The sequence below is a fragment of the Peromyscus maniculatus genome, chromosome 12 (genome assembly GCF_049852395.1).
Source record: "Peromyscus maniculatus bairdii isolate BWxNUB_F1_BW_parent chromosome 12, HU_Pman_BW_mat_3.1, whole genome shotgun sequence".
In the NCBI taxonomy this organism is placed as follows: domain Eukaryota; kingdom Metazoa; phylum Chordata; class Mammalia; order Rodentia; family Cricetidae; genus Peromyscus; species Peromyscus maniculatus.
In genome coordinates this window covers 67,355,062-67,382,084 of record NC_134863.1, presented here as the reverse complement: position 1 = coordinate 67,382,084, position 27,023 = coordinate 67,355,062, and the positions used below count along the sequence as shown (strand labels likewise).

The following is a 27,023-nucleotide window of genomic DNA, read 5'->3' as shown; positions in this document are numbered from 1 at the left end:
ATCTCTCTCTCTCTAGATATTAACATTAGCCATGCAGTTTTATTTGTGTCTATTTAAATTATCTTTTTTGTTTACATGAATGCTTAGCCTCCTCTTATTTTTTTTGAGTTACACTCAAATGTGTTACATGTCTGTGAATTATACCCCAAGTGTGACAGACGATGACTATTTGCAGGATACCAAGCAACAGTTACCCTGGCAACAATAACCAGGGGATGTTTCTCAGAACTCCTGTCTCCTCTCTTCCCCATCATTTTCCCTGTTTTGAGAGTAAGACAACATCATTACCAGGGTTATCTGTAGCTGGTTTTTACCTTTGGCATAATGAAAAAGAGAAAGCTTATAAATGACAACCTTTTACTTACTATCAGGGGAATTAGGTGCATCTCTGCAGTCAAGGCTGAATGGAAGGAGACTCTGTTTAAGGGAAAGAGCTGTGTGCTCTCCTACTAAGAAATACTCTGTGATGGGAGAATTGTCTCAACTGCTACTACAAGCATTTATGGGAGGTGAATGAAATTGTGGATTATCATATGTAGGCTAAAGGTATGTAAATTTCATTGTCAGATATAAGAAAAGCTTTTGCTGTGAAATATCCCTTTATACTGTGTGAATATATGTCACTGTGATTGATTTAATAAAGAAGCTAACTGGTCAATAGCTGGTCAAAATAAAGATAGGCAGGGGAGCCAGACTAAGAGAATGTTGGGAGGAAGAAGGGCAGCCTGGAGTGGCCACTCAGGTGCAGAGGGAGCAGGAGATGAATGTGCCACAATAATAAAGGTACCACTGTGTGTCAGAGCAAAAATAAGGAATATGGGTTAACTTAAAATGTAAGAGCTGGTTAGTAATAAGCCTGAGCTATTGGCTGAGCATTTATAATTTATATTAAGTATTTGAGTCAGTTATTTGGAAAGTGGATACTGGTTATTTGGGAGCTGCTGGTGGGATAGAAACTTCCATCATCAAATGGTGCCTAACATCCAGGGCCAAGTACATCCACACAAAGCCCGAGAAATCATTTTTTTTTTTAAAAAGGTTTTAAACACACAGACATGACTTCATAGTTTTGTGTCTCTCATATCTATTGTGGTACAGAGACACATCTCCTGGCAACTGCCAGCACACCATGAGCTAAGCCACATGGCAGGTTCCTGAAGTCTCTCACATGGGTGGTAGTACAGAGAGGCATCTCTCAGCCACTGCCTGTGAGCTTAAGCTATGTGGGAGCCTATGGAGGTTTCCTAGTGAGATCTGAGCTTGCTTTAAACAGCAGGGCTACTACATAAGGGGATTACTTAACCTTGTGTGTGGTTATCAGATGTTTGGAAGGGTCTACACTTTGCTGTGTGGTATGGTTTGATCTAGCAAGGGGGAGGCCTTTTGCCCTGTCCCCTGGCATTGTTATAGAAAGCTCCTTTGAAGAGATAGAAGGGGCCGGTGGATTTTGATCCAGGTCCTCCTGAAGCTATACTTTATTTCTGTCTGAGTCATCTCTGCTATCTTTCTATCTAAAACATTTCTTATTCCTCTCTCCTCCTCATAGGAACCCCATAAAAGGTGGGAGCTGGCCTCCCACAGATGGTGCCCTGAACAGGGACTTAGAATCAGGGACCCCCACAGATGTCGCCAGAACTGGGGACTTGGGTGTAGAGGAAGTTAAGTGAGAGTAGGAAATAACCCTGCAGGAGGCAGTTGGACATGTCTGATTTTTCAGTAAAAGTGAAGGCAGGGGTATTTTATTCTTCAGGAGCAAAAATTGTATAGAGAAAGGATTAGGTTGAAGTGAGTATCTCTCTCTGTCTTGGTTCCTTTTTTTCTTTCTCTCTTAATTTCTATCTATTAAAATTAGGAAAAAATATAGAGTTAAGTATAGGAATATAGAGTAGGAAGACACTAAGGGTAAGGTAGAAAAGCAACAAGTACAGAAGAACTGTGTCCTTGATTCTCTGACTATGGAAATCTGAACACAGATTCCTGGGGGAGAATTGGAGTCCAAATGCAAAAATACCATGAGGAAAATGGGCCAGAAAAGAGTGCCATGGAAGCTTTTGGCCCATGGACAGGTTAGATCTGAGTCCTGAGCAGCAAGGGGAAATTTTTCCCTGAGGTAGATATGGGTGAGACAAAACCTTCTGATCCAGTGACTTTGGATGAAAACGCTTACTGATAACATCATATAATCAGGGGCAGTTCCCTCTTGGCCATGAAGCTGAGTTTAGGGAACAGAAGTTTTGGGATGAGACATGGGAGGTACTGGAAGGCTTGAAAAACTTAATAATTTCTCTTACTCAAAAACTGGAAGCTTCTCAGGTCTCTTTCTTCTGTAGGAGTAGAATTAGACTCACCTGAGGGAACACCTATCAGATTTGGAAAGCTGCCCATAATTGCTGCCCTAGCACAACCCACCCCACCCCCAACCCCCAAGCATCACAAAGCAAACCCTCACTGTTAGCCCCGTGTCTCCTCTTCAAGCCAGCATTTGGGAAGCAATGTTTGAGTGCATTCTGGGGACACTGGGGTCTCCATAGTCACCAGGCAGAATCCCCAAGGGCAGAACCTTGGCAGAGGCAGTGCAGGACTGGGGGGGGAGGGGGAGAAAGCTGCTGGCTGACAAGACACCGAGTGGGATGAGCCCTGGCATGGAGAGAGCAGCAGATGCTTTGAAATCCTCCCTGCAATGAAAAGAGCAGGGTCTAAGTCCCTAGCCGTAGCTGCAATGATAGCATGGGAAAAGCTGAGGATATGTTTGGCCATACAAATGGGAATGCAAGCCCCTACCCCAGAACAGAAAGTGGCTAGCAGAGGGCCTGAGAAGTGGTAGCAGCACCAGGGACTCTGCATCTGAGGGGAGGAAATAAGCAGGGACAAATGAGATCTGTCCAGGAGGAAATCTCTCTGAAAAGACTCTTGTTTCAAGTACTCTCAATTTTTTTTCCACTGACCCAGTGAGGTGGGAGTGGGGTGGGGAGAGCCACAAGGAGTTCTCACTTCTGACACCAAGCTCTGGTCTGTGCATGTGGGTGGGCACAACCTGCTCGGGGACAGTGCCAGATGGGGAGTTTTATTGAGGCAGTTCACCTGTCAAATGGTAATGAAGGTGTCCTAAGACAAACTCAGGAAGGACAGAAACCTCTTGTGGCAAAAGAGTAAAAGCTTGATCTTGATTTTGGTACAAATACTGACTGTGAAGAAGGAGCCCCTTTCAGACAAGGTAAGTCCAGACAAGGCTTCCAGATGTTCCCCATAATAGGGCAGTAAGATGCCCAGGGAAATATCATGCAAATGCATGTTCCCATTCTTTTAAAACAACTTAAGGAGTTTAAAATGCCATTTTTTAAGCTCAAAATGCCATTTTTTTCCCCCACAAACTTTGTTAGTCTTACCTCCTGGCCACTGGAAACAGAGGAACAAAGCTTACCCATCAGGAGGCAATTAAAATGCTAATGCCATTTGTCAAGCCATTTTGAGACTCTTTAGAAAGCAAGGGAGACCAGGAAGTTGCTTTGGGTGTGTAAAAAACTTAAGGGTAAATAAGGAACTTGGGTTGTGCCAGAGATGCAGAAGAAGGGCAAATTGGGCTAATAGAAGTTTATCAAAGACAAGGCATCATTGAAAGAGCTCATGGCAGTCTTTAGATGCACCTTTAAAAAAGAAGAGGGGATTGTACCCTCAGTCATCAAATGGAGCTTGATGGCTGCCTGAGTGCTTGATGTGATGTATGGGACAGTGGAATGTCAGCTTTGATGACACTGTAGCTGCTGATGGAACCAATGTTCCTGATATTGATGTCCCATCCTGCAGTTGGGGGAAAGCAGGAGAATAAGGGGGCTCTCAGAGTGCTGAAAAGGAGTTTGGGACAAAGGTTTTGTCACCATTTAATAATGAAACAGAGCCTGGAGCCACACCACTTCTGTCTACTATCAGCAAATTAATGCATGGCCCCTTCAAGGGGCAGTTCCTGAGTCCTACTAGCTGAGAAAAGAAGCAGCTCAGTTACTATGGTGACTATCCTTGCCCCCGGAAGCAACATTCTCAGGAAAGACTGTCATAAAGTTCTGCTGATGTGGGGAGTGAAGCTTTCAGCAACATTTGTTTGAATTGTAGCATTCAGGGGAACTGCAATGAGTAAAGGGACAACTCCCCAGATGGTGAATGTCTGCCACTACTGGGCACAGTTCAGCCAGCTCTGGAACATCTGGGAGGGCCTGGCAGGGAAGGTGGATAGGGGAAGTGTCAATGTCCCTAGTGTTACAACTCCCTACCAGTGGCACTAATCCAATTCCAGAGTCGAGAGAGTTGGATCTAAAGAATCTTGAGCCACTGATTAATTAGGCTCTGATTTCAAACTGTTTGTGGAACTTTAAGGATGTTATCAAAACTGATTGTGAACTTCAAACCTCAGAAATGAAACAGTTTTGAGTTTACCTGCAATTTTAACTGTGGTGACTCATGATTCATGTACTCCTGGTATTGTTGGAAGAAAATGTAAATAGTTATATTAAGACATCTCTTTTAGATGTTTGCTGAAGTTTGCAAAGCAGTCCTATAAAGAGTTTACTTTTGAATATAAGTTTGTAAGAAGTGTAAATGTGTATCTTAATATTCATGCCATTTGTAAATATGTATAGCAATGTTCATATTAGAATTATGTTGATATTAATGAACCATGGTTTGGTGAAGCTAAGGGAATCTTTAAGTTTGATGCACTTTATTTGATGTGTTTGCATCAAGAGTGTATTGATTTAAAAAAGGGCATGGCATAGCCAAGGCTATTACAGACATTTTAGACGCATTCAAAATAGAATATTCCATCTTTCTTATCCTTTACTCCTTTACTGGGGTGTGTGGCAGCCCTAGGGATTGCTGTGGTTGTTTCAGCTACTTGCAAGCTCATAGTAGAGACATGGGTCAGAGATGAGTGAAGCTCTGCACTCCCTCCTGCCAGAGGCTGGTAGCCAGAGGCAGGCAGTGTTCTTCTTGCTAGCTTCCAACCTAATACAGAGTACCCTTTGCCAAAAGTATATCTTGAAGATGGGTAAGGCTTGTCTAGCTGAAGAAGATGACCTGAGGCAGGCACAATCTGTCTGGGGGGCCTGAGGGGCCTGAGGGGCCTGAGGGGCCTGAGGGGCTGAGGGGCCTGAGGGGTCCTTTATTATGTTAAAAGGGGAACCTGTAGGAGCCCTCAGAGGTTTCCTAGTGAGATCTGAGCTTGCTTTACCCAGCAGAGCTGCATTCGGATGAATTAACTGGTTACCAGGTATTTGGAAGGGTCTGCACTTTGCTGTGTGGAATGCTTTGATTTAGCAAGGGGGAGGTTTTTTGCCCTGCCCCTTGGCATTGTTATAAAAAGCCCATTTGAAGAGACAGAAGGGACTGATGGATTTTGATCCAGGTCATCTTGAAGCTATTCTGTATTTTTGTCTGTCTCATCTCCACTCTCTTTCTATCTAAAATGCTTCTTATTCCTCTCTCCTCCTTATAGGAATTCTGTAAAAGGTGAGAGCTGACCTTCCACAAAGCTACACGCTGCATGGGGGGTGGTGTTGGGGATTTTGCTCATGCAGACAGAAAAGGTTATAGATATGCAGTAAAGACAGATTCAGATTAAAACAAAAAAAACAAAAACAAAGAAAAAAACCACCTCTAAATGGGTTACAGTGCCTTTAAAAATATACACAAGGTTTGGAGAGAAGAGAAAATGGGTAGAAATAGTCCTTACAAAGGGAATAAAGTAATAAAAATATAAGCCATGTAAAGATGGGGAAATAGACAGAGAGTCTGGATCCTGTATGTTATTGTCTTGTTTTTGAATTTTTTTAGCTGCTAAGAGACACTGGATCATAAAAACTGCTAGATTTAACCAACTTATACATTTAAAAAATATCTTGACTTCAAAATTGAATCCAAAAGGTATGTTATTTTGGGGAAGAGGTTATCCTTTTATTTCCACAGGAAATGAGAGGCTGTGGATTAATTCCAGGTTAAAAAATCAGATTTGATGGAGAAAGACCCCTTGAAATCCTGACTGCAGACATAAAGAAATAAACCTAGAAGAACTACAAGACATGCGATGTATATTTTATCAGCTCAAACACAAAACAAAAAAATCATCTGTGGCTGATTTGTGTACAATGCACAGTATATACTTATATTAATGCAGATATGTATGCTACCTTTAAAAGCTTATGTATTTCAGAACACAGGGGGAAGGGAGGGGCAGAGACTGAAAATGGATGGCTTACATGATCCAGCATCCAGAATAGCTTCCAGGTTGCTGACTTAGAAGATCCAGCCTCAAAGAATATTACAGCCAAGACTTAATAATTATCCTAAATTTTCTAAGGTTCCCCAAAGATTACCAGCACCCCAAAACAACAGGAAATAGTCTAGAGAACTGTGCATACATTCGCAGAAAATGGATTATGGGAGTTTCATTAGGAGGGCTGGTTATAAATTGTTATTAGTCGTGGTTCAAAAAAAATCTAGACAAAGAAGTACATTCAGAGATCTCTTTCCAAAAGGAAAAAGGGGGATATGATATAGAAATGTTAGGATAAAAAGGTAGATTATTGAATTTATTTTAATCCAAAAAGCAACTGTTACTCTCAAAATATTTTATATTGGTATGGATTTTGGTATATGGATAAAAATTTAAAATTATTTCTGTTGTATTATATGTATGTTTCTACTCTTGATTGGGGTATTGTGCTTATGCAGTTAATTTAAAAATATAATGTAATTAAGAAATACAGATTAATAGTCATCTATAATAGTCAAACTCATAGTCATTTAGGTTTGTTGCTGTAAAATAGTTAATTTACCTGATGGTAATACGATGATCTATATGATTCTCCAGATAAATGTCAAATTTCTGTGGCAAGGAAGATTTAATGTAAAAACACACAGATATATTTAGATAGATAGATGGTCGACAAAAACTTCAAAGACCTACAGAATGAGGTATTTAATATCTTTAATAACCAAAGGCTTTTCATGACAGTGAGAAACATCTGCTCCCGGCAGCACAAATCTGCTTAAGAAAAGATGATCAGTATTGAAGAAACTTCATATGGAATTTATTTTCTTTATGGCAAAAGCTAGCTATGTGGGCAAAGAAATTACCCTTGTTTCAATTGCTGACAGATACTGTCCAAACTGGACCAGCAGCGTGCAAAAAAGGAACTGCCAAACTTTGCCAAGACAAGGTAGGACAGTCCTTCAAAATTCCCTGCAGGACAGGAAGACTCCACCAACAATTTTTGTCTGATCTAGTAATTCTGAAATGACAGATTTAATTTCACTATTTCAAGTGCAGAAAAAATATCTAATACATGGGATTGTAATCTAAGTGCTGAAATGCAAAACCTTTTAGAATTACTTATGCCTCTATTTAACTGTGTGTCCTTTCTGCATCCCAAATAAGTGTTCAATCTAAATCACATAACAAAGCTTAGGGAAATTTTCTTACTAAAAGAAGCAGAGAAAGTGAACATAAAGGGAGCACTCTCAGATTCAGGAGTCTTTCTTGGAAGAACTGCTTTTCAGGTCCTGTACCTAGAACAGCATTTGTGATGCTAGCATCCTCACCTTCCAGTCCCCAAGGAAGCTAGAAGCTCTCCAGACTTTAGGTACACTCAGAAAACAAAGGGAAACATGAACACTTCTTATAACATGTTACTTCTTTTGTCCTTTTTGTGACATCCAGACCTCCAACTTTGCATTTCTATCTTGAAATTTTATGTTTGATTTTCTTCCTTTCATTTGGGGGAGTGTTTTACTTTATATCTATCTTAGGCTGGTGCACATCTGAACAACTCTCATAAAAATATGAAGTGTTCCTTAAAAAAAAAACAACCAATGACATCATTATCTGATAAAATAGCAGATAATAGAAAGGGCAATACTAGTTTTTTTCCCTCTTCTTTCTCTTCCTTTCATCTTATTTCCTTCCTTCCTCTATCCCTCACTCTCCTACCACAAGCTCTTTTTCTACTTTTCCTTTCCTTTCCTACATCTATTCTGTTCTTTTTCCTTCTGTTCTTCCCCTCCACTCCCCTTTCCTCCCCCTTCCAGTCTCCCCCTTCCACTCCCACCTCATGCCTTATGAAGAATTACTGTAAAATAGTTAATTTACCTGATGGTGATATGATGAACTATATGATTTTCCAGATAAATGTCAACTTTTTGTGGCAAGGAAGATTTAATGTAATAAATAAATACAATATAAATAAACATTAAGTATATGGAGAAAGTATTTTTAATGGCAGTTTCTTCAAGATTATCTTGCAATAATCTGTTAAAATGGTTTTATCTCATAAATAAACTGCCAGTGATAGTTAAAGTCTGTACTCAGTAATATTTTATGGATTTGCATAAAATAAATTGGAGTTCACAAACAAGATGCTTGAAGGTTTTGGCCCATAATGAATGGGCCAAACCGCATTTCATTATGCAAATACAGTTATTTCTCTGGAATACTGAAACAATTTTGAAATATATTAGAGTTTGGCTCTACTAATGGCATTAATCACAGTTCATGTTTAATATACAAACATTTGATTCTTCCATTGGGTACAGATCTTTATTTTAATTATATATTTCAAAAGCATAATACCTTGAAGCCATTGGATTCTGAGGTCTATTTTCATAGTTGAATTTGACATAATCAATGAATATTTCAGGAACTATCCCATTAAAACCTACCGATTATAAAGATGGTAATGAGGATCTTAGATTAGATTCAACTGGGAATTTTATGATAATTAAAAACATCTCTACAGAAAGTATTAGACTGTGGCACAAAAATTATTTCAGGTTATTTCATCAGTTCCAGATAGGTAACAATGGTTCAAATGTTTAAATATACTGGTAAATATAGTCTATCTGAGTGATGAATATCAAAAACGAAATGGGCTTAGTGAAATTTGAAGAAAAATTCAACAAGCACTCATTAGGTTGTATCATATGAACAATAAAGATTCATATAAAGAGCTGTTAGTTGTCAGGGTTTGTGTAGTCTTAATTTTATTCTTGGCCTTCTCCAGTGTATCTGAGTTACAAATCCAAAGAGCTGATTCTTTAGAGCATGTTTGATTCGAGAAGAGTTTAAAGGGCTTTATCAGTTATGTATAAATCGGTTTTCTTTCGAGTAGCCCCATGACTCTAAAATGTGTCCATATGAACTGTTCTGGAGCTTTACAGTGAAGAAGTCAGAGAAAGGGGTTTTAGTAGTCATGAGAGGTAAGTGTTAGACTACAGAAGACAGAAGGGTCTTGGAATACACAGAGCAGTACAACTGATACATTGTTAGACCTGTGCTGCTTTACAGCCTGCTTTAAATTTCTCCTTCATTTTTATTACTTAATGAAATCATTAAACCTTCTATTTAGTTTGCTAAAACATATACAATCTCAAGTAAGCTGCTGTAGGGGAAAATTCTGTGTTCTCTAGATTTTGATGTGAAATTGACTAATTGACTAGACATAATAGGCTCAGTAAAGAAAACCAATAACAGGATGGGCAATGATGGACAAGCCTAGACAGTCAAAACTAAGTGGTGACGGCAGCCTAGACATGTAAGTAGAGCGAGATCTCAGAAGCTGCAGCAATGTTCTCTGTCTGTGTTCCTGGATTTTTGTAATTGTAAAAAATGGTCTGAGAATACTGGGAAAATTGGAATGTAATTAAATGTTCCTAAACAATGTGGATATTTGTTGTATCCCAGATTTTGATTTGTTCATTGTGAGCTTTCACAGAGTTACTGTTGTATGTTTATCTTAGTTACATTTCTACTGTAAAGGCATACCTTGACCATGCCAACACTGAAAAAAGAAAGCATCTCCTTGGGGCTTGCACACAGTTTCAGAGGTTTAGTCCATTGTCATCATGGTGGGGAGCATGGTGGCATGGTGCTGGAGAAGTAGCTGGAAGTTCTACATCTAGATCCACAGGAAACAGAAAGAGAGAGGCTCTGGGCTTGGCATGGTCTTTTGAGATGGCAAACCCCACCCCTAGTGACACCCTTCCTCCAACCAGGCCTCATCTACCCCAACAAAGCCACACTTTCTAATTTTTTCAAATAGTTGACCAAGCAGTCAAATATATGAGCCTATGGGGATCATTCTTATTCAAACCACCACAGTGTTCATGTACATGAGCATCTTCTCCCTATACAGATCATAAACTCAAAAACAGGAATTAATTCTGGTGTACTATGCTTATCTCTCATACTCAAGATGGTCTAGAGTCTATAATGACAAATTAATTAATGATCAACATATACTTATAAAGTGAATATTTTATTGAACATTTATTTTAATATTATGCGGGCCACAGTTTCAAATAGTCACACTGACACGAAAGGGATTATTCAATGTGTTTTATATCTCCTTTATTTTTGGAATGTGGACTTTATGCTGACGATAGTACTTTTGTTGACATATTTACTTTGAATGAGTTATGCCCCTGAACAACTGATGGCCAGGGTTCTTTCTAAAGCTTACTACAATAGCTATGAATTAAATTATTCTATGCTAAGACAAAATCAACACTGAACAAAATCTGTAGTTAAATTTGTTTTCATGTCCTATGCATGAAGTAATATTTCATACAATGTGTTTTGATCATATTCACTCCATCTTCCAACTCCTCCCATGTCCATGCTGCCTCCCCTTCTTTGTCCACCCATCTTTGCATCTTCTTTATCTTTTTTACTTATCAAATGCAATATTTGGATATGTGGCCTTCCACTGGAGCATGGTTGATGCCTCAGGGAATATATTCTTAAAGAAAATTGCCTTTTCTTCTCCCAGCATCTATCAGTTGCCAATAGCTTCTCTGGTAGGGACCTCCTTTCTCCATGCTAGCCTTCTGTCTGGCTTGAGTCTTAGGCATATGTCATGAATATTGAAGTCTATATGTGCAAAAACAATCCCGATGTTTATGAAAACATAAACTTCAAAAGTAAACTGATACTTTGAGTGAAATTGTTAACATTTGATATTTAAAAACAAACATTTTCTTCTAAACAACCTTCTTCTCGAAGTATTAGATATATCTTTAACTGGTTTCTTAAAGTTGGTAATATCTGCAGATTAGCATGTGCCACAAATAGTGTTTCCTTTTTATAGTCAGAAGGACTGAGAAGAGGAGGAAAGAAAAAAATGCCTTGTGTCCACAACTTTCTCCATAATGAACATACTTGAACAGGTTAGAGATCCTGTCTGTTCAAGCCTGTGGGCTGAGAGAACAAACTCCAGGAAGAATGGACATGTGCTTTGTGCTTCCTATGGTATTCAGGCATAGCACAGGTATTGCTCCCAATCAGGGGGCATTTCAGGTAGCTGATCATTGTTTTCCATTGATAGATTGGTAGCTGAGAAAACCTGTGTGTGTGTGTGTGTGTGTGTGTGTGTGTGTGTGTGTGTGTGTGTGTGTGTGAGAGAGAGAGAGAGAGAGAGAGAGAGAGAGAGAGAGAGAGAGAGAGAGAGAGAGAGAGAGAGAGAGAGAGAAAGTTAACTGTGGGTGGGAGGGGAAGGTAGGGCTTTGCTGTTCTCTCTGCTGTTGCTTCTGCCTTTGCATACCATATCCTTAAGCCTCCACAGCTGACATTTAGCAGATTTGGAGTTTTTGTTCAGGTCTGGTTTTGATCTGCTGTGTTCAGGAATGAGTAGTTCCTTTCAAGTTATTTGCCAACCTTGTCAAAGCCTGATTGCAGTATGACGTTGATGACAGGCTGATTATTACTTGTTTCAGAAAGCAGTGTGAGAACATACAGGCTTTCATGTAAACATCCAGCTTGTCATTAGCGTGCAGTGCACATGGCAGTGGTTTCCCACTGAAATCCCAGAAGTACAAAAGAGAAGAGTCACGTCTGCCTCCACAGGTCCTGAAAAGATTTCGGTAGCATTTTAGGGGCAACATTTGTCAAGTCAAATTCCACAGCACCAAGACAGAGAGTCTTACTTTAAATTTTCACAGATTAAGAGACATATTATATCAAAGGAGATTAGATGAGAAAAATTTAAAAAGACATTAAAAAATACTGAAATGTTAATAAATACTTTCCCAGACAAAGCAAAATTTAACACCTTAGACATGAACTCGGTTGTGAAGTTTTTCTTCTGTGGAAATCCTAAGTACTATATTGGTCATTTCTCAATCATTAGCTCAAAATCCAGCCAGGTGAATTAACCAACCTCTTTGGATATGAATTGCACCTCGAAGTGGGTACTTATTTTTTCCCAGTCATGGGGAGTTAATTGCATTAATGAAGGATATGTGTTCTAAAACAGTTTTTAATGAATTAAAACTCAATGATTTTAATTTTATCAAGAACCCAAAATGTACCTCCATGCATCCTTGATGCTTACAAAACAAGTTAATAGCTTGCAACTAGAGGTATCTATGGTCAGGATCTTTGACAGCCTCCTCATTTATGTTCACTGGGACATTTCTTGCTTCCATTGGTAGAGAGGTAAGAGGACAACCTAATTAGACCAGAACCTCTCATTCCTGGAATGAATAATAGTACAATTTATTAAAAAATTACTCTAAAAAAGAATTATTTATATAACATTAGTAGGGACTTTAAATCTAAATATTGTAGCTGGAGTTTTCCTGCCTTGCCCACAGTCAGGACAAATCTCTCTCACCTGCCAGTCCCACAGCCGCTCAGACCCAATAAAGTAAACATAGAGATTTATATTGCTTACAAACTGTATGGCCGTGGCAGGCTTCTTGCTGACTGTTCTTATAGCTTAAATTAATCCATTTTCATAAATCTATACTTGCCACATAGCTCGTGGCTTACCAGCATCTTTACATGCTGCTTGTCCTGGCAGCGGCTGGCAGTGACTCTGACTCAGCCTTCCACTTCCCAGAATTCTCCTCCTTTTCCTGCCTATACTTCCTGCCTGGCCACTGACCAATCAGTGTTTTATTTATTGACCAATCAGAGCAACACATTTGCCATACAGAACAAAATATAGTATGTTTTTACAGAAAAAAATAATAAGTATTCAAGAAGGTAAAAATTTCTTCTCCAGTTCCCCAATAATTCATCCCTTGAGATTATCACTGCTGTGTATATATATTCTTATTGTTACCTAATTTTACATAAATTTAGCCCACTATATTATTCTTAATCATACTTAATTCTCTTAGCACTTTGGAGGCTGTGGGTTAAGATGTCCAGTGCTGCTTCATTCAGAAATGAATTCTGACCATAACAAAACACATGTGATGAAAACTTTCCTGCATGTATTAACAATTGATGAAAACAGTGGCCTGGATTTGAAGGAATATGGGAAAGGGCATTTCTGAGGGCTTGGTGAGAGGAAAGAGATGGGAAAAATGTTGTAATTGAAATATAATCTTAAAAAAGTTGAAAACACATAAATAAAATAGGTCCAAGCAGGAATCAGAATGGTTATACCTAGCAGGATGATTGAATAGTGCATTATGGCATGTTATATAATGTAATATTTTTTGTTTATATATATATATATATATATAAAATATGAATTCACATATATGTTCTATGTACTCATCAGCAAGATGTATAAAGGATACCAAAGAATTAATAAACAAAATCATAACTAATAATTGAACAAAATATAAAGAATGATTTAAATAAATCAATACCAAAATGGCCAGTAGCCATATGAAAAATTGGTCAGATTCATTTTTCCTCAATTCAGTATAAACTTAATGTGGTGATATTGTGTTCCCCAAAATATTATATACCCTAATAAACTTATCTGGGGTCAGAGAACAGAACAGCCACTAGATATAGAGGCCAGAAAATGATAGCACACGCCTTTCTTTAATCCTCGAATTCCAAAGGCAGAGATCCATCCAGATCTCTGTGAGTTTAAAGCCACACTGGAAACAGCCAAGTGTGGTGACTCACGCCTTTAATCCCAGGAAGTGATGGCAGAAAGCAGAAAGGTATATAAGGCGTGAGGACCAGAAACTAGAAGCTTTTGGCCTGGTTAAGCTTTTAGGCTTTCGAGAAGCAGTTCAGCTGAGATTCATTCTGGATGAGGACTCAGAGGCTTCCAGTCTGAGGAAACAGGATCAGCTGAGGAATTGGCAAGGTGAGGTGGCTGTGGCTTGTTTTGCTTCTCTGATCTTCCAGCATTCACCCCACTAACTGGCCCCAGCTTTGTTTTTATTAATAAGACCAATTAAAGATTCATGCTACAACTTAAGCCATACAATACAACATTGTACCCTCCCAAAGGATAAACATCAACTTTATTTTTTTATACTTTAATTTTTTATTTAGTGTATGCACACATTATTTGTATGGGTACTTATACCACAATGCTTGTGTGGAAGTCAGAAAGTTTTATGAAATTGGTTCTCTTCATCTGCCTTGAAGTGGCATAGGAGAGCCTAACTCAGATCATTAAGGCATGGGCAGCCGGGGCTAGGTCATCTTCTTGTCCCTAACCTCATTTTTTTTTTTTTTCCCCCCGAGACGGGTTTTCTCCATGTAGTTTTGGTGCCTCTCCTGGATCTTGCTCTGTAGACCAGGCTGGCCTCGAACTCAGAGATCTGCCTGGTTCTGCCTCCCGAGTGCTGTGATTAAAGGCATGCACCACCACCGTGGCCTAACCTCAATTTCAAAAGGCTGAAAATACTGTTAGTAAAGACATGAATCAACTAGATAGCTCAAAAATTATATGACTAATTCAACGGTAAGTTGATTCAACAGTCAAATTATTTCAATACACACTGTTGGAAAAATAATCAGCAGTATTAACAATAGCTAAATTTGTACATGATCAGCCTGCTCATATGTACATAAATAATAGAGATTAAGGTTTTTTGGCAACAGAAATCATGTACAGAAAAGCTCATTTCCCCAGTAACTTTGCTTTGATATTTTAAACAAGAAACAACCCAGCTGTTCATAATCAATATAATAAATAAATATATTGTACTTGTTTCTTTAATGGAAGATTTTGCAATAGGGGATGTCAATGATAGTGAAAGCTGCTACAACAGAAGGCAAAACGTGACTTGACAGAAGTTGGAGGTCCTTAAGAAGGAATAGAAGGAAATTTCAGAGTTCTAGTGGTTCATTAATAAGAGGGGGCCAAAGTCAACATTATTTCTGCTGACTGCCAAATAAAAAGAGATCTGTGATAATATTTTGTTTGAGTAAGAAGATTAAAACAACTGACTAAATGAGTGTTTTATAGCTTTACTTCTTTTTTTAAAGAATACTGTATGTGTATGTTGCAACATTTAAAAATTACAAAATGAATTTCATATTTAATGTTATTGAATGTGAATAAAAGGCTTCAGGACATCTATGCTGCTAATGGCCATGAATATGCAGCAAGAAAGACCTTAGAAATGTAGCAGAGGACAAAAGATGTACTGCTCTGGAATGCAGAGGCTGCACTAGGATGTCTCCTTACATCCTTACCCGGGCCACAGTGAAGACCAGTGCCTGGAACCTTACAATATAAGCATATGCATTAGTCAGCGTGTGCGAGTCGGTGGGGAGGACTTGGCAGCAGGAAAAAGGAGTCTCCAACTTCCTTGGGGAGTGTTTTGCCTCTTATCCTAAAGCTATAACTCTGCCAACTGGAGTCAGTGGGCTATATTATGTATTTATATATGCATTTAATCTGCCTGGAGACTTTACTTTTTTTTTTTTTTTACTTATATGGTACATCAACATTTCAAAACAACCTTTGAAGATACAGAACCGTCCAAGACGAAGATTCTTTTATATGTGAGAGGCAGCTTTCCTTCTGAGGGACAGCAATGACTAGTTTGTTTGGGTACAAAGCTGACAGTTGGAAAAGTCTGAAATCTAATTCTGGCTTTTCTACTTGCAGAGGTTGGCCATACAGAATGAAAGTGAACCTGGGTGAGGAAGCAGAACGTTAGATGAAATACATGAACATATTGAGGAAAAGTGAGAAAGTCCACGCTAATAAAGTTGGGGAAATCCCTTGATTCAGTATAGATCTGGCTGGAAACCAATGTCAAAATCCTCCTCTCTTTTTAAAAGTTTCTTCAATTCAAAATCATCCTTGCATCAAAACGGCATGTCTTTTCTTTAATTTCATTTTTCAAAAATTTTTTATTGGTTCTTTGTGAATTTCACATCATGCACCCCAATTCCATTCATCTCCCTATCCTTCCATATCCTCCCTCTACCTTTGCAACCTCCCCCAAAAATAAAACAAAAAGTAAAAATGATAAAAAACAAATAAAAATTAAAATTAAAAACAACAAAAAAACCCAAACAAACAAACAAACAAACAAAAAAACTATCTCACTGTGAAAGCTGTGGTGTGTCATGGTGTGTTACCCAGTCTACTCTTTTGGGAAAACAGTTTTGTTTGCAAATGTTCCTTGTAATGAGTCATTGGTCTGGTTTGACGCCTCTGGCTTGTGCTATACTCTCAGTTCTGGATCCTCACTGAGACTACTCTTGGATAACCTGTTGTTGCTCTGTGTCATGGAGATCCTGCAGCTTTGGGTCTTCACATGCTCCAGAAGTTCTTAGATGAGGTAGATGTTGGGGTGGGCCAACTTAAAGCTCTGAATCTGGGTCTGGGTGGTAGCTGAGTTGGTCATCCCGCTCACTCTCCTACACTTGTACCAGCAGGGCCAGCTCCTCTGCTTTGCTCAGGTGAGGAGTGGGACCAGTTCTCCTGCCTGAGGTAGCTGGTAAGGGGGCAGGCAGGACTGGCTCTCCCATGCTCATGCCATTGGGACCAGCTTTCTCATACCCATATCACCAGGGCCAGCTCTCCAGCGCTGCCCTGGCAGCTTACCTGAGTGCCAAAGTCAAAAATGGCCAGGGCCAGTTCTCCTGTTCTCACACTCTCTCCCACACCCGTGCCACCTCTTCCACACTCATACCACCAGGCTCAGCTCTTCTGCTTTCCCCAGGTGAGACGCAGCACATGCTCTCCTGAGTGCTGCAGTTGGCAGGGACCAGCTCTCCCTCACCACCCTAGGATGGGGTGGAGCCAATTCTCCCTCATCCACACCTCCAAAGCCAGCTCTCCCATGCTGCCCAAGTGGGGAGGAGGCCCATCTCTTCTGCCCCAACCCAAACAGGCATGTCTTGAGGTAACACATTCTCCCAAGCTTGAGGGATATCGGAAAGGTTTTTCCATGGTGAAGTTGTTAGATTTCTCTTATAAGAATCAGTTTGGGAAGGAGTAAGCCTTTAAGATTCTTAAATGTTCTGGTACTCATCAGATTTTTATCCATGGGAGTGAATAATCCCTTGATTATTTATGATATGTTATTACCTTTATTCTGTGAATTAGTCTGTTTTACTGTAAGAAAGAACTAATTTGTTTTATATTTTCTTTCTTTTATTCTCTGTTTTTCTCACTGTCTCTAATTCCATGTGAACTCAGAGGTCCACATTTTTCAAGGATTTGTACATAAATATCACTGCATATTTTGAGCTCTAAATGACCAAATATGGTCAGTAAGAAGCCCCCCAGGTCTTATATACACCTGACACATTCAAAATCTTTTGGGCGCTTGCTTTTCACTGGACAAAAAGATATCCTATATCGTTTGTCATTTGACTGTATAGTCTGGAATCAGTCTTCCTTGATATTGATATTGCATCTTGCCCATTTCCTTCCTCCTTGACTTCAGAATACCCAGTCAGGAGAATCACAATTCTTCTCTTCATGCCTCCATCAACATGAAATCCCATCTATTCAGTCTAGCAGCTTCTTCAGCTTATTGAGACGATAAGCACTGTAATCTCTTCTAAGTCTTTCTGTCCTTGCCATGGAGGTTAAGGAGGAGACTGTTAGAGAACCTTGGTCATAATAGTCTTTGAAGTGAAAGTCAATTAGAATCAATCTGTAATTATCCAGTGGGTTATTTTACTAGAGTGACTATTAGGAGAAAAGATGAAGCCAGGTATAGCAGCCCTTGCATGTAATTTTAGCCATTACGAAGCTAAGAGAGGAAGATCATGAGTTCAAGAGAAGTCTGGACCCTGTGAACTTCAGGCAATAGAACAAAAACACATCTCACAAAAGGAGGAGAGAGGAGAGAAAAAGAAGGTGAGGGAGAGGAGGAGGTATTTGTGTTATCATAAAAATGTTCTAAAAATTCATCTAAGATGATGCACATAAAAAGGGTTTGGTAGTCGGGATGGCTAATACTGGTTGTTGAGCAACAGATCCTAGAATCACCTGGGAGACAAGTGTCTGGGAGTGACTAGGTGAGATTAAACTCTGGACATGTCTGTGAGGAATGATTTTGATTAGGATAAGGTGAGAAAAAGACTCACCATAACTGTGGGTGGCAACAAAGGAGAAAGTTATTTGAGTGCAGACATTCATCACTGTTTCTTTCTTCTTCACAATTCCATGTGACTATCTGTATCAAGCCATTGCTGAGGTGACTTCCAGGTCAAAATGGACCATAACCCAGAACTGTGAGTCAAATTAAACCCTTTATCTCTTAAATTGCTTTAGTCAATGTGTTCTATTACAGCAACAAGAAAAATGAAGTAACACACACACAGCAAGGAAGAATAAGAGATCAAATATGAGTTGATACAACACCCAATTGCCACAGTAAAAAAAAAAAAAAAAGCATGGCCCCTCTAAAGGCCAAAAGAACATATGGAAAATAGAGTCATGATGAACCACTAGAGTGAGGACCATAGTGGAAGACTCATCAAATCACTCACTGTCACCTTTATGACATCAAGCCAGGAGGAAAGGGGGTCTCAGAACCCCAACTTTCTTCCTCCTGGTGTTTTTAGACAAACCTGTGACTTAATTCCAGTAAGATTAGCCTACTGGACTTAAATCTCACAGCAGTTGTTTCTGTGAGCACAAAGACAGAATGAAAATTGGTCCCATTGACAAGGGTGGATCAGAAGGTATTCAGACATGGTCCTTATCAGTAAGATAAAGGAGGCTGGCCCAGCATCTTCTTCAACAAAGTTGTAGAAAACCCATTTTTGCACCTCATGACCCAAAGATTCACTTTTAGTTTAGTTTAAAAATTCAGCCATATACAAGTGGAATCATATTTACTTTATTAGAAGGAGCTTGTATCTCTCTCTCGCTCTTGAAAAATCCAATTTGTTACTCCGCTGAGAGAAAGTCTGTCAGGTGCACAGGTGGATATAACACTCGTAAACAACTCTACATTCAGAGCACGGAATCCAACCCTGTTAGACATGATCGGCTAGGGTATTTTCATGAGGCCTGAAGTTGATTATGAGAGAACAAAGAAGCAAACGTCATACCACATAATAAAAATGGAAATTAGTTCAAATTCTCAATTCCATTTCCTTTGCCAATGAACAGACATAAAGTTCACCTTCAACACATCTGTTTGCTGGGATGAATCTATAGTTATGCCTGAATAAACTAAACTAAAAATCCAAATACATTTCTGGAATCAACCTCAGAACTGAAACCATCTATCTAGGTTTCTCCATGGGCAGATTCGGGGAGAGACACTATCTGGAGTTTTCACTCAGGTTGTGCGTTTCCCTCATTTTTACAAGACCTGTAAAATAACAGTCATTTCCCATTATGTTTTCTTTTCCCTGAAAGCTGTACTCATCTGGCTGCCAATATTACAGCCATGTGGTAGTTAAGGCTAAGTGTCTGCATTTTAGGAAATTATAAAGAAAAGGTTTTATGAAAGAAAAGCTTGCTGCCGATATAAATGTTGTCATTAAATATATTTTCATCTGATTAGGAGCCCAAGCGGATTGCTTTTTCCCCCGTTTGTTTCTCCATTTTATTTTCCCCCTGAATCATGTTGCTGCTCTTTGCAGCCCTGCATTGCTGTGCTGCTGTGCCAGCGTAGGGAGACTTGAGGGGGGGCGGGGGGGGGGGGAGACGTGACCAGACACAAGGTGACAAAGGCTTGTCTCACTTCAATGTTCAGCCGGAGTGGAATGCAAATAGCAAGCAGTGCATAACAAAAAGTAAATTAGATCTTTAAAATCCTCCCTTTAATAATCAGAGATGATCCCGACACCTCAGGCAAGGCTTTTCTATGAATATAGGATTTTCAGCTCAACAAAATGGCTTTAAAAGCCAGATAAGAGACAATACGATTTTGTTCCTTCACTGTAAGAGCTATTTCATCCATTTCACATGACTTTGGGAGCCCACACACCTGTACTGTTTTTTTCCCCCTGAGAGTTTTGCTTGATTTTGTTATTGAATTATACACTCTCACCACAAATGCTATTTATTTCTCTACTATTATAAGACAGTAACCTGGGTGGAAGTTCAAAAGAAAACAAGAAATTGATTTGTTTTCTGGGTGATCAGAAATGGTCTAAGCCAAAGCCATAGACAAGTCGTTCAGTGCAGGCAAAAAGCAGAAAGCCTATTTATTGGCTTGAGGATGTGTTCACAAGGCACTCAGAAAGGAGTGATTAGTTCTGCCTTTTCGAATCAATCACATACAGCAAAGGTAGATACTGGGAAAAGTAATGGAAGGAACTTGTCAGATTTAATATAAAGAGAAAAAAATCCCTCAAGAAAGGGGGAAATGCCAAAAGATGGCCTACCCTCATACGTGAAAACATCTAGAATGACACTCACTTGTACTGAATTAGTTAAATAGCACAGTTGTATTAAGAAATACACTATGTTGAAGAAACTCCTGCAAACAGACTTACTAACAAACCAAGGCAATAGTTCTCTGTGATGATACTTGCCCACATTTTGGAATCAGAAGAACACTGAACTGGGGCTGGTCTACTGTCAGTTTTGAATGCCAGTTTTCTCGTTTTTTTAAGATTAATGGCAGGAAGTTAGTAGTGCTATTAGAAGTCAGAGTGCCGGAAGTGAACTAGTTTTGCATCTACCCAATAGCAGCTTCTAAATAATAACTGCAGGGAAGAAAAGGTGTTCATCCTTACTAATACGCCACCGCATATTTGTAAGGGAAATTATCCATTTCTCTTCTTAAAGAAGCCACATCCTTTTGCTTCTGTATCAAATGATATTCTAACAGCTCTGAGATGGCGTGAGCATCTATTCTCTGTGTCCCATAGTTTGTGAGCTAGTAGAGGGTGAGCAGGACATTAAGTGCTAAGGGGAAGGGAAAGATGTGGACACAAAGCAAGTTCTGATTTCTTTTGCTTTGTGCTCTCCTTTAACAAAACAGGTTTCTGACCTAGGAACACATGTTTATGATCGAACATATCCTAAAACAGCCATCTGAGGTAGCGGGCAGCAGTCAGTCAGGGTGAGGTTCTTCTCCAGTGTTGCCTCTCCTCCGTGAGCAGATTTCTTTGTCTCCTGCCCCCATGTGCATGCTGAGCCTGTCAGCGGCGGCGGAGGGAGATTTGTGATCTGAATCTCGGCTTGATGTTGTTTACTGTTGAGTATATTCAAGCATCATCTCATTTTCTTCTCTTCTCGGTGACTGGCAGTTGGAGGGCTGAAAAGCATCTCTGTCCAAATGAATTTTTTTTTTTTTTTGCTTTGTTCTTTCCTGTCTGCCTCAGACACATGACCACCTGGCATATGCTGTGTGTTCTCTATGCAGAAACTGCCAGCGAGCAAACAAAGCACATGGACACGCATGGGCAGAGCACGGCTGAAGGCTGGGCACCGAGTCAATCCGCTGGTCACTGGGTCAGACATTCAGGTCAAATGGTTTCTTTGATTGAACCGACTGTAGGAACAGTAGATCCTGTCATGTATGCACACAGAAAAGAAGGGCAACCATTTACAAGTTTCCCTTCAATGCCCTGTATCACGCAAAGAGAATTCCCTACAGACTTTGAGATTTTAAAAATTCAAATTAGATACTTATTGGCTTAAGCTACCCTATTACTTTAGAATTTGCAGAGGAAACGGAGGAGAAAAGATTAAAATAATTGTCTTAAAACTCATCTCCTTAGAAATTTACTTGGATTTCTTAAGAGCTATAGCCATCTAAATGTAACAGGTATTGTGCAAGGTTAGTGCATTCCAAGAGATAATTTCTCTATAAATCTAAATTACAATTAAAAAAAAACATTTGGAATGAAAAGGAGGTGGTCTTTTCAGTGGTTGCCATATATATATATTTTTAAAGTTTTCTCCTGGGCTGTGACTCTGTGTGATGCAGTTTGTTTTCTACATAGAATAAAAAACTCAAGAGCCATCCAATTTCAGTATTTTAACTTTTTTTTGTTTTCTTAACTTATATTTCACTTATTGAAAGACACATTTCTTTAATATGGATTTTTGCTAACTTTCTGCAGCCACCTTGTCATCAAACATGCTATACCTCAATATGTCAAGTCTAAAGCCATGTGTGGAGTTGTGACAAGAAGACAATGATTGTTCAAGCTGGTCTTTCCCCTTTTTCCATGTCTGGTGCGAGGATACACCAAAGCTACAGTGTTTCCAGTCTTCAAAAGGAACATTGTACACACTTGATTTGCAACCAGGCTTCCTCGGGTAAGAGGCAGACCCATGCATCTAACAGCAATAAACAGCAAGCTCTAACATGAACTGTAGTCTTATTGGCCAGGGCCCACTGTCGGAGAGCAACCCAATGTAACTTCCACAAAATGAACCAACCCATGGTTGGGTGGTGGGCTTTCAAACAAATAGGGAAGGTCTCTGCTTTCAGTAAACCATTCTTTCTCATGTGGAAAAGCAAATTAATGATATAGAAAAGAAATTAAATTTCCCCAAACTGTAGGCTTATTACCTCATACCTATTTTGCTTTCTCTATGGCTTGTACCCCATCTTCTCTAACCACATACTAAATTATTGTTGGATATGTGCCTTCTAAAATGTTATATAGTCAGAACTGTGTTGATTTGTGGTGAATTTGTCAAAATCACTCTTTTGTTCTGGGCCTAAATTTCTTGATCTTAAATTTATCAGGAAGTCAATGTCTTCATTAATCTCTATCCCTATCTCTCTACATATCTGCATTTCTACTCAATCTCATCTTTGAGTAATATCTACTTGTCCAATAGTATTTCCATTATTTTCAAGACAAACAAACAAACAAAAATACACTTGTATGTGAACTCCCATAATGTTTACCTAAGCTGACTTTCTGCTTAAAGCATTATGGTTCCTTTTCTTTACAAAATGAGGTATAAAACCAATCTGCTAATACCAGCCATGTTTTATTTCTTATAGATTCAATAATCAACTTATACCCTTTATTGGGATATTTATAATCTCCATCAATATATTCTCAAGATACCTTTTCTGCCTTAATATAGTTATTTTGCATACACCCATTTTAAAATAGTTTATTCTTTGAAAATTTCATACATGTATACAATATAACTTGATCATAACCATACCCCATTTCCTCCTTCCAGTTTCTCCTTGGGATACCCCCAACATCTCAGACCTAAGTTTGTATCCTTTTTTATTTTAACACATGGAGTCTGGAGGGGTCTGCCCATATATGCATGGGTGTGGGGGTCACCCACTGGAGTATGGGCAGCCTGCATGTGCTGACTAATCTCCACTGAAAAATAACTCTTCTTCCTCCAGCAGACATCACTGCCAGGAGTTATTTATATGGGGCATGAAACTCCAGGAACCCTGTATCATGCTGGTGTTTTTTTAATGGCTTGACTTTGTGCAGGTCTTGTGCAAATAATCACAGCTGCTGTGAGTTCATGTATGAAGCAGTTATTGTCATAAATGGAAGATGGCATTTTGTGGCACGTCTCCTGTTGTTGCTTTGTGGGTAGTGTGAACCTGAAAGATTGGAGGCTAAAAATGAGGCAAACTTAAGTCTCATGAAATAGCCAACTTTACTGAGTGCTCTAGACAATTTATGTTCTGAAGGTATCCTGAGGGTTAAGCAAGGTCATATGAACAAAGTTCACAGGAGTGTAGGCTGTATCCAGACACAAGCACAACCCACGCTTGGAAACATTTTTGAATAACAAAGGTCAGCAGCAATACGCAATCTGTCTGGAGCAAACCCATTCCTACTTACTACACCTAGGAGCAGCACAAAAGCACATTCCAAGAACAAATCCATGCTTAGAGGGACCAGAGGTTGCAAGAGGCTTGTCTAGTTTTCCCGGAGTTTTTTCACAAGCTCTCAGAATTCTCCTCACACAACTCCATTCATGAACCGTATTTTGACATTCTCCTGTTCTCTAGCTTTTACGTTCTGTCATCTTTTCTGCAATGTTCTCTTAGACTTGAGGGATGCAGTTGGTTTATATGAGTACCCTTTATGACTGAGTACTCACTGTCATTTATTTTCAGCACTTGGACGTTTGAGTCTCTGTGTTAACCATTACCCACCACAATAAGGAGCTCATCTGATTAAGGTTAAAAACAGCATTATTATATACTTATAACATAAGTATTTGGAAGGCAGTTTAACAATATAACCATTGAGAAAAGTATCAATAGAGTCTCCTCTTGGGTCTTTGACTTCCTCAGTCATGAATTCTGACCAAGTTTAAATGTAACTCAAGTCACAAAACCTTCTCCATCTTTCTCAGCTCACCTATGTCTTAGTTAGAGCACTTGCCATATAAAGTCATATGTTGTTATATTATAATTGCATTTTAATATAATACATATTAAAATATTTACTGCATGTCCAGTAATAAGACGTAGTAGGAACTGAAGATTTAAAGATGGAACTTTAAACACATTGTCACTATGATCATGAAGTCCACATACCATGCCAATCATAAAATGTGGTTCAGTGAATAGAGTGCTTGGTTAGCCTGTGTGAAGGAAACCCTGGTCTCATTTCCCAGCACCAGCATGAAACTGGGCATGGTAGCCCATATCAGGAAGATTCGAAGATCAAAGTTATCCTCAGCTACATAGGGAGTTTTAGGGAACCATGCATTACAAGAGACATTTTCGAAAACAAACAGAAAACAATGAAACCATACAAACTAGTGGCGAGAAATACAATCTCATGCTGAAATACATTTCTACTACTATAGAATAGACAGAAAAATGACTATGTGGTTACACAGGGGATTATGAAACATCACAGAGGATAAGTTGATTAAATTGAGAATGAAGGATAAACAGAAAGAAATCACAGTGGAACACAGAATGCCGTGGAGTGTTGTGAAGCGGTATGAAGCAGTACAGCTAGATACATATACAAAGGTGCTCTTGGAACACACTTGGAGGGCAACTGCGAAGTTCAAATAGCTGGAATTACATTGCATTGGGGCACAAGACTGAGAACTAAGAGAAGAGATAACCAGGAGTGAGATGAAGTCTTGCTTTGATGTTACTGTGAGGGATCATCAGACATCCACAGAAGAAAATCATTGGGTAAAAGTTAAGAGATGAGAGGAACCAGTCAACAAACTATTGGGGGACAGAGCAATGTTGGTTCCTTTCTTAAAGCATGACAATTGAGGATACAGAGAAAACAATTAGCAGAAGGTTTCCAAAGGGTTTTCAGAGTTGATCACTGAGTGGGAAGGTGTATGGTTACAAAATAAGAGCAACAGTAACAAATCCATAGTTGTTTCAAGGAAAATAAGAATGCTACAGATTGGCTGAGCTGACTTTACCAGCTGTCTAGAAGCTTGTGTGTAAATTTATTACCTCTGCCATTAGACTATTTTAGATGTGTAGAACACAACCTGTTCTTTTCTACTGTGTGCTTTTGTTGCACACAATCCGTGAGTCTCCCACTGAACAGTAGACTAGGGAATGAATAAAGATGGAGTTAGGATACATATGTCTCAAGACTGTTCTCATCAATAGCTACCTTATGATAGGCTATCTTGAGTTTAAGGAGCAACTTTTCTACCTTCAGTGCAAGAAAGATTCAAGGATTTCTGTTCTGGTGAACTTGGGGGTGGTGTAAAGATATTTCTAGGCCTGCTTTCTGGTGATGTGGGACTCCCAGAAGGCGTTTGCTAACTTAAAGGTCCTTAAATGAAATACAAACAGCTTGGTGAACAGCAATGATTGCTAAGCCGGCCTGTATCCAAGGTACTTGGAAGTAGTAGGTAGGTTGAAGGAATAAAAACATGAATGTAAAAGTTTCTCCAAGGTTGAATTACTCTTGCAAACACCAGTATGTTTAAACTGAAAATAAAAAAAAATGATTTGAACATATATATGCATAAATATTAAGTAACAGAGCTAGGGCAGTTTGATATTGAAATGGTAATACTGGTGAAATCTATAGGTGGAAATGGTCGTATATATAATAAATATATACAGCACAATATTTTTTTCTGTTTGAGTCTATCCTATCCAGATTAGCATTATGAATAATTCATGAATCTAATATTTTTACTATTTTAAGCCCAGTTAATTGTTTTTCTTCTGTTCCTTTCTGGTCTCCTGTGGATAATAAATGGTTTCATTTCTTTTGTCAAATCTTGACTAGTTCAAATTGTACTTGATTTTTTTTTAGCTGTTAGGACTTAAGTTTCAAAAGAACAAGTAATTTAAATTATGCTTTTTTACAACATTTTCTATAAAATTCTTTATCCAAATAGAGATATTTCATGGTTCAGTTTTATGACAGCCTGAATTTCCTTCAGTAGACAAGGGAAAGGCAAGGAACTTAATTGAACAAATTGAGAGTTTTATTTTTTATTTTTTTGGTTATGTCTCCATAAAGATCTTACAGAAATTAGAAAGAGCAAATGACTTGTTAAGACCTAGTGTGATGCTTTTTGTAATACTTTATCATAACGTTTTAGTTTACATGTTGTTGCAATACATTTTTTTGGGGGGGAATAATGGGGTAATTTAACACAATAAAAAGTAGAGGATGAATACAAAGAGAATTTCTGACACATTATGTGTATCATGAATGTGCGAAATGAAATGCAAGTAAATGATATAATAAACAGTTAATGAAAGACTAAGAGTGAAAAGTTAGTGCAGAGACCAGAGAGACGGCTGAGAGGGTAAAAGCACTTGTCACCGGAGCCTGTGGACTCAACCCCGAGAACCCTGTTATGTGACTAGGTCTGTTTGGGGAGCCCCTGGCTGTGGGGCCAGGACTTTTCCTGGGTGCACGAAAGGTCTTT

The 27,023-nt window shown here is 39.0% G+C and overlaps 1 long non-coding RNA gene across 1 annotated transcript; it reads left to right on the top strand.

Annotated features, from left to right (window-relative positions):
• Window positions 1-207: 207 nt before the first annotated feature.
• Window positions 208-22,841, top strand: LOC121821606 (uncharacterized). The gene is made up of 3 exons (XR_013043829.1): window positions 208-546; window positions 18,407-18,454; window positions 22,256-22,841. It is a non-coding gene; the product is annotated as an uncharacterized LOC121821606 (long non-coding RNA).
• The last annotated feature ends 4,182 nt before the right edge of the window (window positions 22,842-27,023 follow it).